The following is a 21,153-nucleotide window of genomic DNA, read 5'->3' as shown; positions in this document are numbered from 1 at the left end:
GTCTCTGAAGTGCTTTTCTTATGATTTTCCTTTGAAATTCATTTCAAAGAATAACAATGGGTGACAGAATATTTTGGTACTATGATATGGATCATTTGATGTACGAACAAACTATACAGAGAAAAAGTTGGCTTTAAAATGGGTATATTTGTGCCTTTAACTTTTCTAAGTCAACATTTACAATGAATACAATTAGTGGCAGATGTTAAAACCTGGGTGGAGGGGCTTGTGCTTATTTGTGCTCTTAAAGCATCTAAGCAAGTTGAATAAATTTGTTCCCAATGGATAATATATTTGTGTAAGAGGGGCAGCAAATAGTATTAGCTAATTTATACTTTAACAGTCTTTAAGTGATCTGAATTGTGAGTGGTTCTTTTGAGAATTAGAGAGTTTAGTCATTAAAATGTTTGAAGAGATTATATTCCATTTATGAAGAATAGGTCTGGGAAAAACAAACAATGTTGTATAAATGGTGAACAAGGAATAATAATTAAGCTATGGGATGGTATGATACATGATTTATATGATTTTTATGAAACCTGAGCCCAGGTTTTGTATCGTATTGATTACATTTCCTGAAAAGCAAGAAGGAACGGCACTATAGAAAATGCTAGAGGTGATTCTAAGGATGGTGAAGGCACAAAAGGTTAAAAAAAAAGCTATTGCATTATTAAATACTGTTATTATCAGGGAATGGAATTTTGTTCTGATACTCTCTATTTAGATTGGCCAAACTTCAGACTTTTAGGTTAGATAGTAACACACACACATACACACACACACACACACACACACACACACACAAGTTTTTAAAAGTCTCTGTGAGAAGAAAGTAACCCATTCCCATGTGTTAATCATTCTAATTGTCAGAATTCTTGTTGATGTTTAGTCAAAATCTTTCCGGCTTTAATTAAAACCTATTTATCAGTTTCCTGCAGTCACAGCAGCATCCATGACCGTCTGTATATATTTTTAAAAAGATTTAATTTCTTCATTTGAAACAGAAAGATAAAGAGAGGGGGGAGAGATCATGAACAAGGGGAGAGAGGGAAACAGACTCCCAGCTGAGCCAGGAGCTCAATGTGGGGCTCAATCCCAGAACCCCAGGAATCTGACCTGAGCTGAAGGCAGTTGCTTAACTGGCTAAGCCACCCAGGTGCCCCTTTCTGTATATTTGAAGACAATCTTCCAGGTTAACCATTGAACCTTCTCTTCAGTCAGCTCAACAACCTTAGTATCTCTGAACTTTCTTAGATCTACTTCCCATCCCTTTAGTTATTTCTTTTATTCTTTATAAAAGGGTGTTCTCTTTAAAAGACAATAATACTCAAATTGGCTTAGGTGGAGTCTCTTTAGAAGAGTTTCTGTTTTGGCTTTGTTTGTTTGTTTTTTGGGGTTTTTGGGGGGTATGAAAGAGAAAGCCTAAAATTTCAGAATTCTATCTAGGAGACTTCTATTTCTCACCTTGACATTTGTCAAACTGTTTATTTTTTGTCACCTTGTATGATCATATCTGAAAACTACATTAGCAAAGTTTATGCCAAAGCTTTCTCAGAAGCTTTTGCTGTTGGAATCAATTTAGCCATTAACCCAGGAGAAGAACTTGTTTAATCAAATTGAGTCACTTTTTGCAAGAGGACAATCTAAGCTTTCCTTTATCCAGGGTCATTCAATGCCATGCATAACAATATAAAGTTGTAGTTTTGTTGGAGACTTAAAAGTTGGATTAAAAGGTATTTTCCCCTATTGCTATAAATTTGTTTAGATATATATTTCAGTGATATGCTGAATTTAATTTATACATCTGAAAAGGCAGAGCTTAGAGTTACAAATTCATATAAAAAGGATCACACAGTTCTTGGTGTTAACTTCAAAAATCTAAGTGAGACACACATAAAACACAGATATTTAATTTGTAATGCTGTAGAGTATATCTAGTTACCTCATAAACAAAGAGTAGATCTTAAAACATCTGAGGGCCACTGCCCAGTCATAACTTGGCCAATTCTGCAAATTTACTTTCTTTATTAGAGAAATCCTGTTTGAGCTGGAAGTTTCTAAATCCTTTACAGTTGAAAGGAATAAAGTAAAATTAGTGGAAAAATTCTGAAACCCTCAAATACACCAAGTAGAAGAAGAAATCAGATCTTTATATAAAATCACAATTATTTTAGCTGGTAGCAAAGACTCATCAAACCATTAAAAGGTTAATGAATATATATCTATTAAGTGAAACACACATATGCACATGCACACATATGCATGGTTCTCAAAACCTGAATAATTTTATTGGTGCAAATTAGTACTTAATTAAGCATGTTGGGGTAGAAAAACTAGTTTCTATTGAGTTTTCTGTAAGACAGGACTTTGTCAGGCCAGAATTAATTCAGGAGAATGAAACTAGATCATTTAGGGTGTCTGAATTTTGCTGAGCAGCTAGTAAAAGTTACAGATGTTAAGCAAAAAGAACTAGAAAGATGAAATGATTTGGCTTCAGACCTTGCCTACTCTCAAGGGAAAGCTGGTCTTTCCCCTCCCTCCCTTCCCTTTCTCTCCTCTATTTCTTCTCCCCCTCCTCCTCATCCTTTTTCCTCTTCTCCTTCCTTCTCATCCTCCTCCTCCTCCTTTTCTTTTTCTCCCCTCCACTCTCTCCCCCGAGTCTTTGTCGCCTTCATCCCCCTCCACCCCCCACCTCAGTCTGGCCTGGAAGACTGCCTACATCTAATCATCCCATCAGCACCACCACCAACCACCTTCACCCAGTCAAGGTGGATGGTTCTACTCCTCTGTTCTACACAGCTACCACTTCGGCTCCTCTTGGGAGATTTTTTCCCCCCTTCAAGATTGTCTTAAATATCTATTATAATCTGTGAATCTTCCTTGCATTTAAATGCTTGTTGCACTCTTTAAGAGCTGCTGACACATACCACAGGGGTCCATTTCAGTATGACAATTATGAAACAATTTCACTGCCTCTCAAAGTCCACACCGGGAATGGTAAATTCAGGAGAGTGAGAGGAGAGATAATGGAAGGTAACTGTGTTTGTTGGAGAGAAAGCTTAATTTTTGCAGGTACAGTATCCTTCTTAAGGGGCCCCTGCGCTCACAGTCTTTCAGGTCTTATCCCATAAATATATAGGGATTTTCTGACTTCTCATAGTTGATTTAAGGGCTAAACAGTGAAAAATATAAGCTAAGCCTAAAGAAAGCATCTTGTGGTTGCAGAAAGTGTCCCAATAGCCAAAGATGGAACAATTTGAGCATTAAAATAAAGATACTATAAACTATAATCCAGAGAATAAAATAAATACCTAATAATCCATGCAGATATAAAATAAATGACTGAATAAATAAGGAAGAAGGGACAACTCTTTTTGCAGAAGAATTTCAACTCATAAATGATGAAGGAATGAGAGAAATAGAAAAGTCACCATTAGAACACCACAATACTGACTGGTGCAGGCAGATCAACCCATACATGCAAAAAGTAGTGGGCAAAAACTTAAAGAGAAACAAGATATTTACAGAGCCTCTACATACAGTCCTCAAATATTTATGGATTAAAAAGAGAGAGTAACTTTACAATGGAGAAATCAGGCAGATACTATCATAACCAAGGGATTAAGGATAACGTCACCAGTAATAAGACCTTCCAATATGATGTACCCCCAATCCAATACATTGAGAGGCTCACATCACTTCAATGGGATTCTTCTCCAAAATCCATGATCTCAGTCTAACTATGAGAAAACATTAGACAAACCCAAATTGGGGGACATTCTACAAAATACCTGACCAGTATGTTTCAAAAGTGTCAAGGTCATAAAAGACAAGGAAAAGCTGAGGAATTCTCACTGATGGGAAAAGAATGAGGAAACACAACAACTAAAGGCAATATGGCATCCTGAATCAGATGCTGGAACGAAAAAGAATAGTAGGAAAAGTGGTAAACTCTGAACAACTAGTTTGGTCAGTAATATTATAACAATGTTATTCTCTCAGTCTTGACCACTATACCATGATTATGCAGGATGTAAACATTATAGGAAGCTGGGTGAATGGTTTATGGATTTTTCTGTACTATCTTTGCAAATGCTTTTTAATTCTAAAATTATTTCAAGAAAAGGCTATATATATTTTTTTTTTCTGACTTCTCATAGTTCACAATGGAATAAAGGTATATGTATTAAAAAGAAGAGCAACTTCTGAACTAACTCATGACAGTGACTCATGACCAAACAATAGTGAAGACCCTTGGAACCAGAGTATTTTGATTTGGTGGACGCTCAGGTGTTGGCTTAGACAGTGGATTTGTTTTTATAATTGTCTTGATGAAGGAAACTTTGCAGTATTTCAGCAGCTGTTAAAGGTTGCAACAAACATTTAAACTCACACAAATGGCAAAGGCCCCTGAGCTACTAGTTATGTAAATATTATAATTTGGGGCTTAAAAGAGTTGGATTTTTTGCATTAATAAATCAAATTGGTATAAAGACATAAATCATGTGCCTTTGCTACTTTTCTTTGTAGCGTTCTAAATCTATTTCTGTATTCATCAACGACTTACTAAGGAAAAAGATACTAGTCTTAAAATCTTGTAGTTATTGCAATGTCAAGATGATCTTTTCCTCATTTAGATTCTCCTAACACAGCCATTTGTCAGTCAATTCAGGGAAAACCCAGTTCACTCGCTTCTTTTTTTCTGTTTGGTCCAAGGAACACTGCTTAGTCTAGGGAGTACTCTAGGCGGCATAGCTCTCAAAAACTATTAAGTCAGGCACTTAAAACAAACCAAAGCAAAAAGTAATCAACAAAAATCAAGAGATTTTTTTAATAAGTTTTAATTTGGTTATGAAGTCCCAAATGAATATTTTTTCTTGCCTTAAATATATTTTACTATTGAAAAAAAGTTTATTCCATAATGATATTAAAATTCAAAGTTTATTACATAATGATAAAAATTTTGGTAAAAAATTTGGTATAGGGGCGCCTGGGTGGCTCAGTGGGTTAAAGCCTCTGCCTTCGGCTCAGGTCATGATCCCAGGGTCCTGGGATGGAGCCCCGCATCAGGCTCTCTTCTCAGTGGGGAACCTGTTTCCACCTCTCTCTCTCTGCCTGCCTCTCAGCCTACTTGTGATATCTGTCTGTCAAATAAATAAATAAATAATCTTTTTAAAAAATTTGGTATATGCATTTTTGGTATATGCATATAGAAGTATATGTAAATGCACCAAGGAATATATCCTAAAAGTGAAGCTAAATTGATAGAAATACAAGGAGATATTGATCCATCCACAATCACAATGATGGTCTTTGATGCCTCAGAATTTTACAGATCTAGTTGACAAAAAATTAATAAAAATGCAATTAGCAAGCTTCTTTCATCGAAATATGTAGAATTCTACAACCAGCTATTAGAGAATAAACATTCTTTCCCAACACTTAATTGAAAAATTTACTGTATGTTTGGCTATAAAGAAAGCCTTAAATATTAAAAAAATCTGTATCCTGCAGAACATACTCTGTGGCCAAAATTCAGTGCAATTTAGAAAGCCACAACAAAATCTTCATGTATTTAGAAATTGAACACATGCATATGTATATAATTCATAAAGCAATAAATATTTTAACATACTAAAAATTTATTCAATCAGATATATATCCAATCTAATAATATTTTTGATTGAATAAGAATATTTTGAACCTTACATGCATATCAAATAATAGTAAATAAACCTATTGCATAATAATTCATAAATACTTAGTTGATTAGAAAAATGTGTTGTCAAAACAAATGAATATAATAAACAATAGTAAGAAGATAATTTAATGTATTTAGAAGAACACTTTTTTCAAGTCCTTTTGCAGCCCTAGATTTTCTGTCACACACTTCCCAGATCAATGCTTTGCAAACAAGCATTCAGTTAGTTTTTGTTGGCTTGAATACAGTAGAAAATAGTGAAAAACTATACCTTAGTACAGCATTGATGAATTAATTGAAAATCATTCTTATCCAGTCATTAAAGTAGATTCCCCAAGGTTGTCTTTTAGGCAACCAGGATCAATATATTGAAGTTACTTCAATTTAGATTTTGAAACAATTCAGATTGGTTTTCTTGAAAGTTCTGCTAAATAAATGAAGCATAATATAATTGTTTAATCTTTTCAAAAGGCAAAGTGACTCTTAAAGGTACATATTACAAGTGCTCTCTTGTCCAAGTCGAGTATGGGTGAAGTATCTTCTCTGGACTCTACACTCTGATTTTAAGCCAGGTATGAATGTATGGTTTTTGAAAGGTCTGATGATTAGTCATGTGGGGCTAGCTAAGATTATAAATAGGTCACCTAAACATAGTGGCCTAATTCTAGACTAATAATTGGGGTCCAGTCTCTGATTTATACTAACCCACTCTGAAAATAAATCTCATCAAACATATTTGTATTATTTAATATGTCCCAACATTGCCAGGCAAACACTTAGCTGGTTAAGGTAATATTTAAACAATGCATTTGTACCAGTATTTGAATTCATAGAAATTTTTATAATAAAATACTTTTTTCCATTATAAATAGAAATTAAAACATTTAAAAAATTTAATCATTCTGTTATACCAGTTGTTTTCTTTATATCCTCCAACTATTAGCAGTTTGCTCCATTAGATTAATCATGGACCCATCCTGAAGCTTATAATTATAACAGTAATATGTGATATTATAATCAATATGAGATCATGTAGAACCTTTACCTAATGAAGTATAAATGTTACATATAAAATCATATATGATTTTATATAATCTTTTTGTATTATATATAATATAATATAATATAATATAAACTGTGACTTTGAAAATAGTCAAATATATAGACTCATTGATTTGGGGGAGAATACTGGTCTGGATTTGTGAAATATTTTCAATAGGAGAATCTTAACTATAATTCTAATACTGCTAAGGATACTGTAACACTTCATTTGTACCCTTATTAGGAAAATTGTCACATTGTCTCCTGCATTATGGTAGTTTGTGTATCTTTATTACTATATTAAAAGTTCCTTAAAAATAGAAATGGTAACTTATTTTTATAATGCCTTGCCTGGTGTCCAGCATATAGGTAGAATTTAGTAACTACTTCTTAAATATGGAAGTTGTGTGAAGGAGTGAAAAGAGCACCGGAGTGGGAAAAGAACTTTGGGCTTAACTGTGGCTATGCTACTAATCTAAGAGATTAGTATTGGAAAATATAGCAAGAAAAATGGGTAAAGCTATTTGAAGGAGGAAAGAAAAAAGTGAAAATTGTGAAGAAAGCAAAGTTGGTTTCTTTATGATCCCACAATCCCCTTAAATTTCATTTGTCCTTTCCTTCAAATCTGGGAATCATTGCTACACCCCCCACATTACTTCCCACTAACAGTCTTCCTTTGTGTGTATATATATGTATATACACTCACAGGGTTGCAGATTTTATTAAAATAGGCAGATATTTTATATAAATGTGTATGTTCAGCCTTATCAATCAATCTTATTATTGCCTTTGTCACTTAGTCTTCCATATTATATTGCTAGATTTGACTTGCCTTAGTGGCTTTCCTCTTTCAGGTAGCCTTAACTAAGATCTTCCTGTACTTGTAGTTTATTTTCCTGTGTAGTAGCATCATTCTCTTTTTATGTTACAAATTTCAGCTCAGCATTTTCTAGGTGGCTCTATCCCGCTGTCCTTTTCCCTGAACCTATCTCTGTTTGCCACACAACTCTGAGGAATACACTGAGGGGTTTAACTTTGAACGCTTTAGTTGATTTCACACCCCGGATTTCATTTCTGTACGTTTGAAGTAAATAGCCTGTTATTGACAAATCCAGCACTATAGTAGCCAAAATGTGCTAAAATTCCCACCACCTAGATAATTCCATAGGGTTAAAAAGGCCCCTAGAAGCAGACATCTCCAGTTAAAATGCATAAGTAGTACCTTAGTAAGAAGGAAGGTCACTGGACAAGACCTTCCCGATACTTTGATAAAGAAAGGTTGATAATGCTTTGATATTGAAAAGACCAGAGAAGGATCCTAAAGAAATGGGGCAGCAGAGTGGAGTGTTAAGGGAGTAAACATCTGACTAGAGCATAGAGCATTATCCACAAAGGTCAATTCAAGGAGAAGTATCTTTAAAATCAACCTAGGGGCTAGAATGAAGATTCCCCCCCCCACCTTTTTTTTAGGCTGGCAGGAACTGGGAGTTAGTGGTAAATTACCATATTGATATTGATGGAATACATCTTTTAATTTCTTTACATCTATGCCTTATAGCATTGGTTAGACTATAAGAGTTATTGGTATTTCTCAGGCTATCTTCTATGGAAGCCATTTTTCTTCTATTCTTTTCAATCTTTTATACCCCATGCCTGTTCTCTTACTTTTCCCGCTGCTACTTCCTTTTCCATTTTCCCTCCTCCTTGGCATTTCCCCAAGGTTTAGTTCCATCCCATCAAATGCAGATTCTCCTAAGGTGCCTTTGAGAACCACTAATCACTGCTATAGATTGTGGAGACAATTCTGTTTATAAGGACTTTTTTTTTTTTCTGTAATGCATCAACATCCTTGCCACCTTAGCTTCATGCTAAGGGCTGTTGTGTTTGTCCCTCTGTGATAAACCTGGGAGATTTGAGAATCCTGTTTTGATTGGGTAGACTTTGAAGTAAAGCTGCTTCTTTTTGTTGAGTCCCTCTCCATCCCCATCACCCATCTGTCTCAGTGATTTTCTTTCAACTAGTTGTGCTGTTTGATAAAATTGGAAACACTGCAGCTTACATCTGTCTGAGCAGATGGAATGCATTTTGCATGAGTGTTAACTGATTCATGCATTGCATAAAGAAAGCAATCTGTGTTAAAACATTGTGACATTGTAATGAAGCATTATCTGTTGTATGTTGAAACCTGTTTGCTTATAGAAAGTTTAATTCTTTGCCTTTGCCCATGCCCTCACACACTACCTGCATGGTCAAGCCCAGAAAAACTTTAAAGACAAAAAGTATACTGTGACAATGGGAGAACATGAAAACCGAAAGGAAAAAAAAATCTTGATACAAAGGTGGCTTTTGATAGCTGAGTCCCCTTTTATTTTTGTAGTCTATGGTCATTCTGAGAGAGAAAAAAGAAGATTGTGGGGGAAGAAGTCTTCCCCCATGAAGTACTAAATTGTCATATTTCACTAGGTCATGATTTTACTCTGCTTTATAAAGCATTGGGAAAGTTTTTAGGGTGTTTGACAAGATATGGACCCTAGTCTCACAGTTTCCTTAGCATGAGCACATTTACAGACTGTGTCTTTAAACTTGAATTTGTGACCAGCAATGAAAGTTTTATAATGTCACCCCTTTCTAGCACCAATCCTCAGTACCTTTGTACTTCTGTCCCCTGTAGACTGTGATGTGCTTTCATATAACAGTGCATTGAGGTATCTCTTTAGTTGCCTACTAGTAGCTATTCATTTACTTCCAGCAAATGTTGTATGTATCCCGCAGCCAAGAACACTGCACTTTTATTTCCTATTTTGTGCAATTCACTGTTTGAATGCTGTAACACAATAGAGAACAGTTCCATTTGCAAATGATGTTACTATGTATTTTGACCTATTTTTCCCTGCAGGAGTAATAACAAGGGTAATAAAACTTAGTTGAAGCTGCTGTATAAGCACACAAACTCTCTCAAATTACAGGGAAGTTTCTAAGCTACAAAGCCACTGAAACCATGAAGGCCCTCTTCCGACTCCTTTCATAGTTCTAATAAGCAAGACCATGACTGTCCCATATTTCTGAATGAAGAAAAACATTATTCTGTTTGATTATGCTGGTGGTTCAGTAGCTTTTTAACTACAAAATTTCTGTTTCAGTACATATTCTTTGGCTCCATTTAGCTAAGGTTTGGGTAATTTGGGGGTTTGCTAATAAAAAAAAGAGGTGAGGAACTTGGAGATCTCAGCATCTCATGTACTCACAGTTGACATAACAACAGTGGGTATAAACAGTAGATCTTTGGTGAAGAAACTTTGGGAGTAGTAGCTATGGATTAGGGGAAGTATGGATAACAATTAGGTAATATCACCTGACAAAACAAACTTGAACTAATTTGGCAAGAGCCTTGGCAATTTTATTACTTATGTAGGTTCATACCCTGACCTTGAACAGCTCCTATCTTCTCCCTTGAGGCTTTCTGACTGAAGAGAGCTCTGAAGAATTTTGAGTGGCTTCACAGTGGAACCACAAAGATGATTATAAGGTCAGGAAAATTAAATTAACCTGTTGACAAAAAATGGCCTTTGAGTTCCTGGAGTACTCTGCTATAGTGCAGAATTTTACAGTCTTTGTCAGGAAACCCCACTGTATCATGGAGCACATTGGGCTCCCTCTAACTCTTCTCCCACATAAGCTGGCATGAAAGCTGTGTAATTTCTACCATTATACACACATATACATATAAACACCTTTGCCTGTATATCTCCTTCCAATTTAGAGCTCCACGTGGAGACTGATTTGGTTTAGTTCAACACATTTGTTGCATGCTGGTTATGTACCAGGCATTGTGCTAGAATCTAAAGATATATAGAAAAAAATTGCCTCTAGAGAGTTGCCAGTCCAGTAGTGGAGATGCATAGGTAAATAGACTACAGTTGATCCTTGAACAAGGTGGGGTTTAGGGGAACCCCATAACCCTTTCTACCCACATAATCAAAATTCATGTATAACTTTTGAATTTCTGAAAACTTAATTACTAACAGTCTACTGCTTCTGACAGCCTTACTGATAACACAAATAGTTGATTAACACATATTTTGTAAGTTATATACGTATTATATGTTATATATGCATATATTATATGTATTATACTGTATTGTATATAATAAATGAGGCTAGAGAAAATTTAAAAATTAAGATTTTATTTATTTATTTGACAGAGACAAGCAAAGAGAGAGAGTTCGCACATGCATGCATATGTGCACAGTCAGGAGGAACAGCAGAGGGAGAGGGAGAAGCAGGCTCCTACTGAGCAGAAAGCCAGATGTGGGGCTTCATCCCAGAACCCTGGGATCATGACCTGAGCTGAAGGCAGACACTTAATGACTGAGCCACCCAGGTACCCCAAGAAAATAAAATGTTAAGAAAATAATAAGAGAGAGAAAATACATTTACAATACTCTGCTATACTTATTGGTATTGTAAGTTTCATATATTTATTGAAAAAAATCTGCATATAAGTAAACCTGTGCAGTTCAAACATGTGTTGTTTAAGGGTCAACTATAATTAGGTAAGAGGATTTATGAAGCCTCAGGATTATGATATACCAGCTTATAATGTAAGTTTCATTTATGTAGCTAATGCAATTTGAATGCAGATTTATTCTTATATTTTTAAAGATATGGCATTTCTTCATAGTGACCTAAAAGTAACAACTGTCTCTAAACAATATATATAAAGTCCAGCAACAATCTCTTTGTTACTGTTCTTGAAGGAAGAGTAGTTCCTGTGCCCCCCACCCCTGAACTGCAGTGTTTGCCCTGAAAATTGTAGCATCTTGATTACAGAAGGCTTCAATCCTGAAGCGCCAAGGTTAAAATAGTATTTATGTAACTCCAGGCTTTATCTGCTCAAAGCCAGAAATATCTGCTGCTGCTTATTCTGAATTCTCTCCAAAAGAAGAAAGTCACACCCAAAATGAATTCTCCAACTTTGATACACTTGGCTGTATCAAAACTTTTGCAATGATGGGGTACTCATGCAAATATCAAATCAGAAACTCTCTTCAGTGATCTTTGTCTGGTAAATGACTGTTGTCCCAAAATCAAACGTAATGAGCATGATTTTTGTGGCCTAGCAAAATCCCACTAGGCTTTGTGAGAGTTTTACAAAATGTGAGTCTTAATCTTGTCAGTTATCAAATAGTACTTCAAATATTTACATATTTGTGAGTCTCTTAAAACTTTTAAAGCAAATCTAAAGCTGAAATCTGTGGAAATCGCTTAAGGAGCTCTACAAACAAGCGACATCTCTTCCTTTGGCAATCTTTAGAAATAAATAAATCTTACTGATGAAATTATGAAGTTGAAGGCTGACTGACATGTTCTCTTATATGTTCCCAGCTCTACCCACTCATCACTACTACCAATCTGTGCTAGATTCCCTCCAATCTCAGCCACACCTCTGAACCCTAACTGCTCCAAATTCATCAGTCCTTAGGGGTTGTTGAGCCTACTGGTGGTGATTAAAACTAGAAAGGGAAATAAAATGAAAAGACTTTCAAATAATAACCAAACCACTATTACTTCTCATTTCAGTCTAAAGTCCCTGCTTAGAGACATAGATATGGACTTGCTAATTTTGAAAGTTCTCTCTAGCCTCATGTCTTTATTTTTCTGCCAACACAATGCTGACATAAACTACCCTGTTAGCCATATTGTCTCATCCCTCCACAGCACAGCACAAAGTACTCCCAGATGCTGTTTATGCTACACTCTTGGTGGCCTTGAAGCATCACTTGATTTGTTTGTTAGGAGAAAGCTGGCATTCAAACAAATGACTAGAAGGAAAAAACTGTGTGAATAAAAAACAAGGTTACCAAATGGACATGAGTGTAGTGAGTGGCTTGTGGCCTTCCGCCACCACAAAACCAATTGAAAAGAAAGAAAGAATGCCTTGGGGATTATGTGGTTTAGATTTGCCAACAGAAGGCGAAGCAAATAACTGAAAGGACAATGTAGAAAGTGCTGAATAGTTGACAGTCTTTCCACAACAGTTTCCTTAATTGCATGATTAAAAATAAAGTTTTTAGCCTAATCAAAATTACAAGGCCATCAAGGACTGTCTTGTATTCTTTCTGGGGAAAAACATAGTAATTAACTGCCACAGAATGATGGATTTTTCCAACACAGCTGTCACAACTGCTATTTTAAATAATTTGTTATGGTTTAAAATGTGTAATCCCCAAGAAATTGATCATTACTGCAATTCAGTACTAATTTTTCAGTGCCTTAACCACTCTGAGCTTTACATTCAGACCATTAACTAACAGAAGTCAGTCATAAAACACTAAACAACTAATGGTTAATTTTCATGATCACTTATTTTCAACAAGATATTAATTAAAAAATTGTACACTGAATTTTCTAGCATAGCATAAACAGGTGCATTCTCACATCCTCTTCTTTTCATCTCTTTTTATGGCCACTCCCCCTTTTTCCTTTTCTTTTCTTCTTTGGTAGCTGTACCTTATACTTGACATATCTTTTAACCTTTGCTCATGGCGTGTCATTCATTGGTTCTACCCTACCCTTCAGAATTTGTTAAAATGTTATGCCATATTTATGGTCCAGTTGATATTCTACCTCTTCCAGGAAGCTTTTCAGTTACTCTATTCATCATTCACTCAACTATTATTTATTAAAATGGTCTTATGTATTAGCCATTGTGATAGGCACTAGGGATGCCAAAATAAAAGAAATCTATTCCAAGACTTTAAGAACTTTTATGTTTTACCGAATTTTATTGATGGAGTGACTAAATCCTTGATATAACTATGAACTTCATAACTAGATTTTATTACCTTAATGTATTTTTTATTATCACTCTCTTATGTAATTAATTTACCCTTTTATTGTCAGTGTGGTTCTGTACTTAATAAAGGATTTGTGAAGACTGAGTCCTATCTAAGACTTCTCACCTATTCCCTCTTTTAGCACTAACCCTCTCCCTACTTTCCTTTCCTTGACTGTATCTATCCCTTAGATTTGCTAATAGAAATAATTAATAACTGGAACAGCTGTTTATCTCCATCGGAACAGGGCCAAAGGCACAGAACAAGCTTACGAAACAAAAATGGAAATCTTAAGATGATGCGTGCAAAAAGGAAGTATGGTGGACTGGTTGGTCAGTTAGAAGTCAACAAGGCTAATTCTTAAGTGACCAGGATACTGAAAATTTACAATTTTCTTCTGCAATATAGTTTGATTCTGGATACGTAGTGTATAAATTGACCTGCTATATTACTTTTGAGTTATTCCCCTAAATTGGAAGTAATCTGAAAGGTAGTAATTTGACTTTCCAAAAATAAATTTAAGAAGTTTGGTGTTTAATGAAAGCTAGTACAAGTCCACTTGTAAACTAGAGAATTCTTTTATGACCACCCCTTCATTTTTTGTTATGTATATAAAGATATCCCTGCACTGATTTTTGTTTAAAGCAGGCACATATACATTTTAACAATGTTTTTTTATGTGCCCAGTATTCTAAATTCAGGAACATGCCACATTTTCTATTGATAGGATAGACCCAGAATGATAATGTTCAGGTTGGAGGCATTGCAGAGCAATAGAACAGTAATAAAGTGTTTTGCCTGGGGGAAACAGACTAAATAATGCTGCTTATTTGATTATCTAAATTAATTACTTAAGAACACAAATTCTTGCTAAATTGAAATCAACACATTGAGGAATTTATGTTCTTTCCTGGATAATTTCAGGTGGTCCTGGAAAAAGAATACATATTTGTCCCAATTACTGTCTTTTAGAGCACAGCCCTAGAAAATAGTTGTAGGAACATAAATTACTCAGGGATTTGTTTTTTAGGATTTTATTTAAGACCTACACATGGCAACACATTTTCATTCTCTTGAACCCTTTAAACTGTATTTAAGCTGTATTTGGCACCCAAGGATTCATGTTGACAATTAGCCTTTGCATATGGTTCTATTCTCTAATTGTTTCATGTGTATACATTGTAAAAACTGTAAATTCCTCTAATAAAATCGAGACTTGGCACATTTTGTCTTTTCACTTCTCCAACCACCCACCTCATTTTTACCTCCCTTCACACTTTGAGTATCCCTTCTCACTCACTTTTACTTTGTTCTCCATTCCAAGGACAACCTTTCATGGAACTCTTCAGACTCTAATATTTTCCTTTCTCCACCTCTGTTTCCACCAACACCTAACTGTTCATTGCCATTCTTGCAGTTATCTAATCTGATCATCCAACTTATGATAAACTGTTAATGACAAATAATAATTCAGTGTGTCTTTCTCTTAGTTAACATTTGAATAATCAGGGAGTTTTATTACCTCAATAAAATTGAGGACATAATGAATGATTTTCGCACTTTTGCAGGTAGTGGGGTGGAGGGGGATTTTTTTTTGAGTACTTGACCTTCTGTTGTCCCTTAAATTATATTATATGAGATGCATTAATAATTAAACTTGAATAAGTTGAATGAGCTTGATGACAAGACAAAGAGCTGCCTGAGGTGAAGATATAGATTACTTGATTCTGAATGTCAGTCTGAACATCAGGTCCAGAATGGCTACAAATCATTGTTACTACATATCATCTTCTGTTATTCAAATATGAGAGGGTCTGTGAACTTACACAATAGATTTAAGCAGCAGTTTCTTTTCTTATAATAGGAGTAGGGGCTAGGAGAATTTTCTTCTCTTTGCTCTGTGATGCTTGAGAATTTATTAAAAAGTCATACGTTGCATGCAAACTCTGTTTCAGGAATCTTTGCTAATACAGTGAAACTAGTGACTCCTGCATGATACTACTGGTATTATTGATTGTAGGGGGAAAAGCAGAGAAAAGCCCACATCTATAGTTTAAGACTTTCTGTGTGATTTTACTGTATAATATTCACAAAGACCAGCGAAAACTGTGAGGTTATTTAACACTCAATCTAGAATTCAAAACCAAACTTCTTTTTTTTTTAATATCTCTATGTGTCTTTTCAACAAATGGTGTTTAAAATTAATTTCTTATAAAACATATACTGCAATTGAAAAAAGGTACATTCTAGAAATTGGATTTGCTGGTTTTGGTTCAACATCTCATTGAGGGAGACGATCTATGACAACATGGCCTTCAGTTGAGATCACAGAACAGCTTCTATATGGCCAGTGAACCACAAGGTGGCACCACTGAACAATTAGTTTATCTCAAGATGACTTCTAGGATCTCTGGATAAATGCTGGAGGATAGTGTTACCCCTTTTCAAAACTAACATCAAGCACTTCTAATGAATAGAGTATGAAAGAGAAAACTTGTAACTTTACAGTGGAGAAACTTGGCAGACATCACTATAACCAAATACTCAAGATTAACATCACTGGTGATCAGTCATGGTCATAGCATATACTCCTGGTATAACGTGGTGAGAAGGGCACTTCACCTCTCTGATGTTCTTTTCCCAAACCCATAACCTCAGTCTAATTATGAGAAAACATCAGACAAACGCAAAGTGAGGCATGCTGTACAAAATACTTGACCAGTACTTTTGAAAAGTGTCACAGTCATGAAAAACAGGAAATACTAAGAAACTATCACAGATTGGAAGGGCCTAAGGAGGTATAACGGCTAAATGGAATGCAGAATACCAGTTTGAGTCTTACAAGAAGGACATTAGTGAAAAAACTGGGGAAATATGAATAAGGACTACAATGTGGTTAAGAGTATTGTACCAATATTGATTCTTAGTTGTGACAATTGTGCTGTGGTCATATAGGATGATAACATTAAAATAATAATAATAAAAATATGTTAACATTAGAAGAAGTTAGATGGAGGATAAACAGAAATGTTCTGTATGATCTTTGAAACTATTCTTGAAATCTAAAATTATTTGAAGTGAAAACTTTCATATCAAGGAACTCTGAAAAATACTAGGTTAACAAGCAAAAATTTTCCATTTTTTTACTTAAATTCAATTATCCAACATGTAGTACATCATTAGATTCAGATGTAGTGTTCAATAATTCATCAGTTGCATGTAACACTCAGTGCTCATCACATCACGTGCCTTCCTTAATGCCCATCACCCAATCTATAAAAGCTTGAAAAATGGTTAGGCATATTAAACCAGATATGGTTTCAAGATCTGGAGTTTAATTCCTCTATAGACACAGTGAATATGTTTACCAAACCCCACATTAGGATACTTTGTCTGACAAAATGTGTTCATGCAATTCTCAAGTGAGACAATAAATCACAGGTAATAAGAACCAAGTTGGTTATCTCTGCTCTATGGCCTTTGGTGACATCTTTTAAAGACATTCAGTTATCTCACTAAATGTGTGCCATCAGTATGATAACTGTGTATTCTAACCTAGCCTTTTAAAAGCTCTGTGGCTTACTAACCACTGGTCATATGAGACAACACATGGCTATTATCCTTCCTAACATGCCACATATTTGAGTAGCACAGAATAGAAATTTGGCCCATAAATATCCTCTTAGAGTCAAAGAAGGAAATATTTTTAACTCTTTTAAGGATATATGAGAACCAGTCTTCAACCTGTCATATTTGTGAATACAGATGTGGGAAAATTTTGACTAACAAAGCTTTTATAAATGATTAGGAAAACAATAATTTGTAAGTCAAAATAAAATAATTAATTTTAAATAATAAAAACAGGGGCACCTCGGTGACTCAGTGGGTTAAAGCCTCCGCCTTCCACTCAGGTCATGATCTCAGGATCCTGGGTTCAAGTCCTGTATCGGGCTCTCTGCTCAGCGAGGAGCCTGCTTCCTCTTCTCTTTCTCTCTCTCTCTCTCTGCCGGCCTCTCTGCCTACTTGAGATCTCTGTCTGTCAAATAAATAAAATCTTAAAAAATAATGAATACAATAAATAAAATAAATTTTAAAACAATAATTTGTAAGAGCAAAATTAAAAAAATAATAATGTGTATTTTCTCCCAGAGATGCAAGTGAACATGGGAGTTTCCAACATATTCACATATCCACATGAAATTGAACCCCTATTTCACACCATTCACAAAAATTAACTCAAAAATGTGTTAAAGATTTAAATAACCTGAAACTGGAATATCCTAGAAGAAAGCATAGGGGAAAAACCTTCTTGACATTAGTCTTGGCAACACTTTTTTGGATATGACACCAAAAGCACAAGCAACAAAAGCAAAAATAAATGAGAGTACATCAAACTAAAATTTCTGCACAACAAAAGAAATCATCAACAAAATAAAAAAGCATCATATAGAATGGTAGAAAATATTTGCAAACCATCTATCTGATAAGGGGTTAATATCTAAAACATTAACTTCCTTTCTCTGACCAGTCAATAACCTACAAATTTTCCTTTCCTTTAAAAATTCTAGTTTTGGGGGCCACCTGGGTGGCTCAGTGGGTTAAAGCCTCTGCCTTCGGCTCAGGTCATGGTCTCAGGGTCCTGGGATCGGGCCCCCTCATCGGGCTCTCTGCTCGGCAGGGAGCCTGCTTCCTCCTCTCTCTCTGCCTGCCTTTCTGCCTGCTTGTGATCTCTCTCTCTCTCTCTGTCAAATAAATAAATAGATGTCTTTAAAAAAAATTCTAGTTTTTGGTAGCTGTCATGCCCCATCCAAAACTGGTCACCTGATTCTAGACATTTCCTTATACATTAGTTAGTAGTTTCTGAACCCTATCCCAACTCCAGCCCATTCCTTTAGCTTAGTTGCTATCCCTCTATGTGTACCAATTTCCTAGGGCTACTGTAACAAGTTACCACAAACTGGGTAGTTTAAAAGGAAAAAAAAAAACTGTTCTCTCACAAGTCTGGAGGCTAGAATTCTGAAGTCAAGGAGTCTGCAGGGCTATTTTTTCCTCTGACAGGTCTAGGGAGAAAGTCTTCCTTTCTACTTCCTTCCTACTTCTTTCTACTTCTTTCTACTTCAATTTCTACTTCTGTCCTCATATGGCATTCTCTCTGGGTATCTGTGTTCAAATATCCCTCTTCTTAAAAGGACACTTGTCATTGGTTTTAGGGCCAGCCCTAATCCAGTATAACTTCATCTTAACTTGAACACGTTTGCAAAGACCTTATTTCCAAAAAAAGTCAGATTCACAAGTACAGATGGTTAGAACTTCATATTTTTTGGAGGACACAATTCAGCACAAAACACCCTGACCTAACTCTCAGGCCTGATTCCATAAACTGAAAACAGCAACACATGCCTCTTCCTATCACTGCTACAAGCATCTAACCAGTATAATTATTTAATGCTTAATTATTTGGCAAGAACTGGAGTTAAGCCAAGGTGGCAGGATTTTTAGACATACATTAGTTACTGGAAAGTTTTTGATCCATTTCTGACACATGGCCCCATTTACAAACAGTGGCATGCTCAGTAAGATTGAAGTAGCCTTAAATGTGTGGAATTAAAACCTATCAGTTTCATCAGTGGGAAAAAAATAGAGGTGTTGCTATCCTTATGTAGCATGTAACATCAGTGGACATGGTAGAGATTTCTTTTCCTTTTGATTTTCTTTGATGAGTTGGCTTTATTTTAATGAGAGAACTTGTAGGAATCTTCATATACTTTGAAGTGGATGCTTTATAAAAACACATTTGACAACAAACAAATAATATATTTAAGGATCACATTTCTGAAATCAGTTCATCTTTTGCATTTACTCACTGATATGTTACCAATGATATTAACAATATTATTCAGGTACACCATCCCTCATTTGATTATTCTATAAGTAAAAATTGTTGTTGTATTTCTCATGAGAGCTGTGGCTAGTGACAGTCCTTTTGTTTGAATACCTCTGTATTTTCTACAGCTGTAGCAACAAACCCACAAATTAGGTGGCTTGAAACAACAGAAATTTATTCTTTCACAGTTCTCAAGGCTAGAAGGCTACACGGTCATTTTCCCTCTGGAAGCTCTAAGGAAGAAGATTTTTTCCCTCTTCCTAGCTTCTAGTGGTTGTCAGCAATCCTTGGAGTCCCATGGTTTTTAGCTGCATCACTCTAGTTTCTTCTGTCTTCACATGGCTATCAAATTTTTGTGTCTGTGTCCATGTCTCTGTGTCCAAATCTCCCTCCCCTTTCTCTTGCCAAGACTGAAATCACTGGCCACTGTAATCCAGTATGACCTCATTTAACTTGATTACATGTGTAAAGACCTTATTTTCAATTAAGGTCACATTCTGAAATTATGCATTAATCTAAATTTGGGAGAGACACTATCTAACTCACTATAGTCCCCAAATTCTGCTAGATAGTGCATTATATTTTCAGTTGAAACCTTACTCATGTAAATATAAAACTGAATTTTTTCTAGGACTACAAGTTGAAATATTTTTAATGATTTTATTTATTTAGAGAGAGAGAGAAAGAAAGTGGGAGAGTAGGGGGAGACAGAGTGAGAGAATCTCAAGCAGATTCTGCCCTCATCATGTAGCCCCTACCTGGGGATTGATCTCACGACCCTGCGTTCATGAGCTGAGCTGAAACCAAGAGTTGGATGCCTGACTGTGCCTCCCAGGTGTCCCTACAAGTTGAAACATTTTAAAAGGCACCAGCCACAAAATGAAAGCTCTGATTCCAAACATCCATGTCCTTTTTTTTTAATTATAAATCTGTAACTTGTACTTGCACTTAGGATAAGACTAAATTTTTCGAATTCATAATGTTTTCAATAAGAAAGAATCTTTTGGGGGCTCCTGGGTGGTTCAGTTAAGTGTCTGGCTCTTGGTTTAAGCTCAAGTCATGATCTCAGGGTCCTGAGATAGAGCCCTGTATGGGGCTCCATGCTCAGTGCAGAGTTCTTCCCCCTTTGTTCCTCCTCCTGTTTCCATTCTCACTCTCTAAAACAAATAAATAAATAAAATCTTAAAAAAAAGAATCTTTCAGGACTTTTTCCTTCCATAAATATCATTGGTTCTCATGACTAAAGGCTTACTAAACAGTTTACAGGTCATTGGATTACTTATGTATCACTCTTACCTGTGATCCTTATGGGGAAAAAAAAACTTGTTTGGTGTATAAGAGGAGTCCACTGGGAATATATGTCTACATAATACCATATAATCAGTTGAAAAATGTTGAGTATTAACATCACCGTTTTCCCTATCTTCAATCTGAAATTTTTACTTTTCATATAGATGCTCTGGTGCCATGTAAATCAACTTAAAGATACTAAGAAATCAGTGCTTTCAAATGGGCAGTTATGTCCACAATTTTTAATACAAACAGAAAAACAAAACTACTCCATAAACTTGCTTGATTTTTCAAGTAAGCCAGTTGGAATTTCTTTAAATATTCATAGTTTAGGAGTGCCTGTTTGACTCCATTCGTTAAACACTGAACTTATGATTTCAGCTCAGGTCATGGTCTCATGG

The 21,153-nt window shown here is 35.4% G+C and overlaps 1 protein-coding gene across 1 annotated transcript in view; it reads left to right on the top strand.

Annotated features, from left to right (window-relative positions):
- Positions 1-21,153, top strand: part of NRK (Nik related kinase) — a 126,090-nt gene that overhangs the window by 38,173 nt on the left and 66,764 nt on the right. The gene's annotated exons all lie outside the window — the stretch shown is intronic.

This window comes from Lontra canadensis, unplaced genomic scaffold (assembly GCF_010015895.1).
Source record: "Lontra canadensis isolate GAN:19392208 unplaced genomic scaffold, GSC_riverotter_1.0 scaffold172, whole genome shotgun sequence".
In the NCBI taxonomy this organism is placed as follows: Eukaryota; Metazoa; Chordata; class Mammalia; order Carnivora; family Mustelidae; genus Lontra; species Lontra canadensis.
This window is presented reverse-complemented; position numbering and strand designations above follow the sequence as displayed.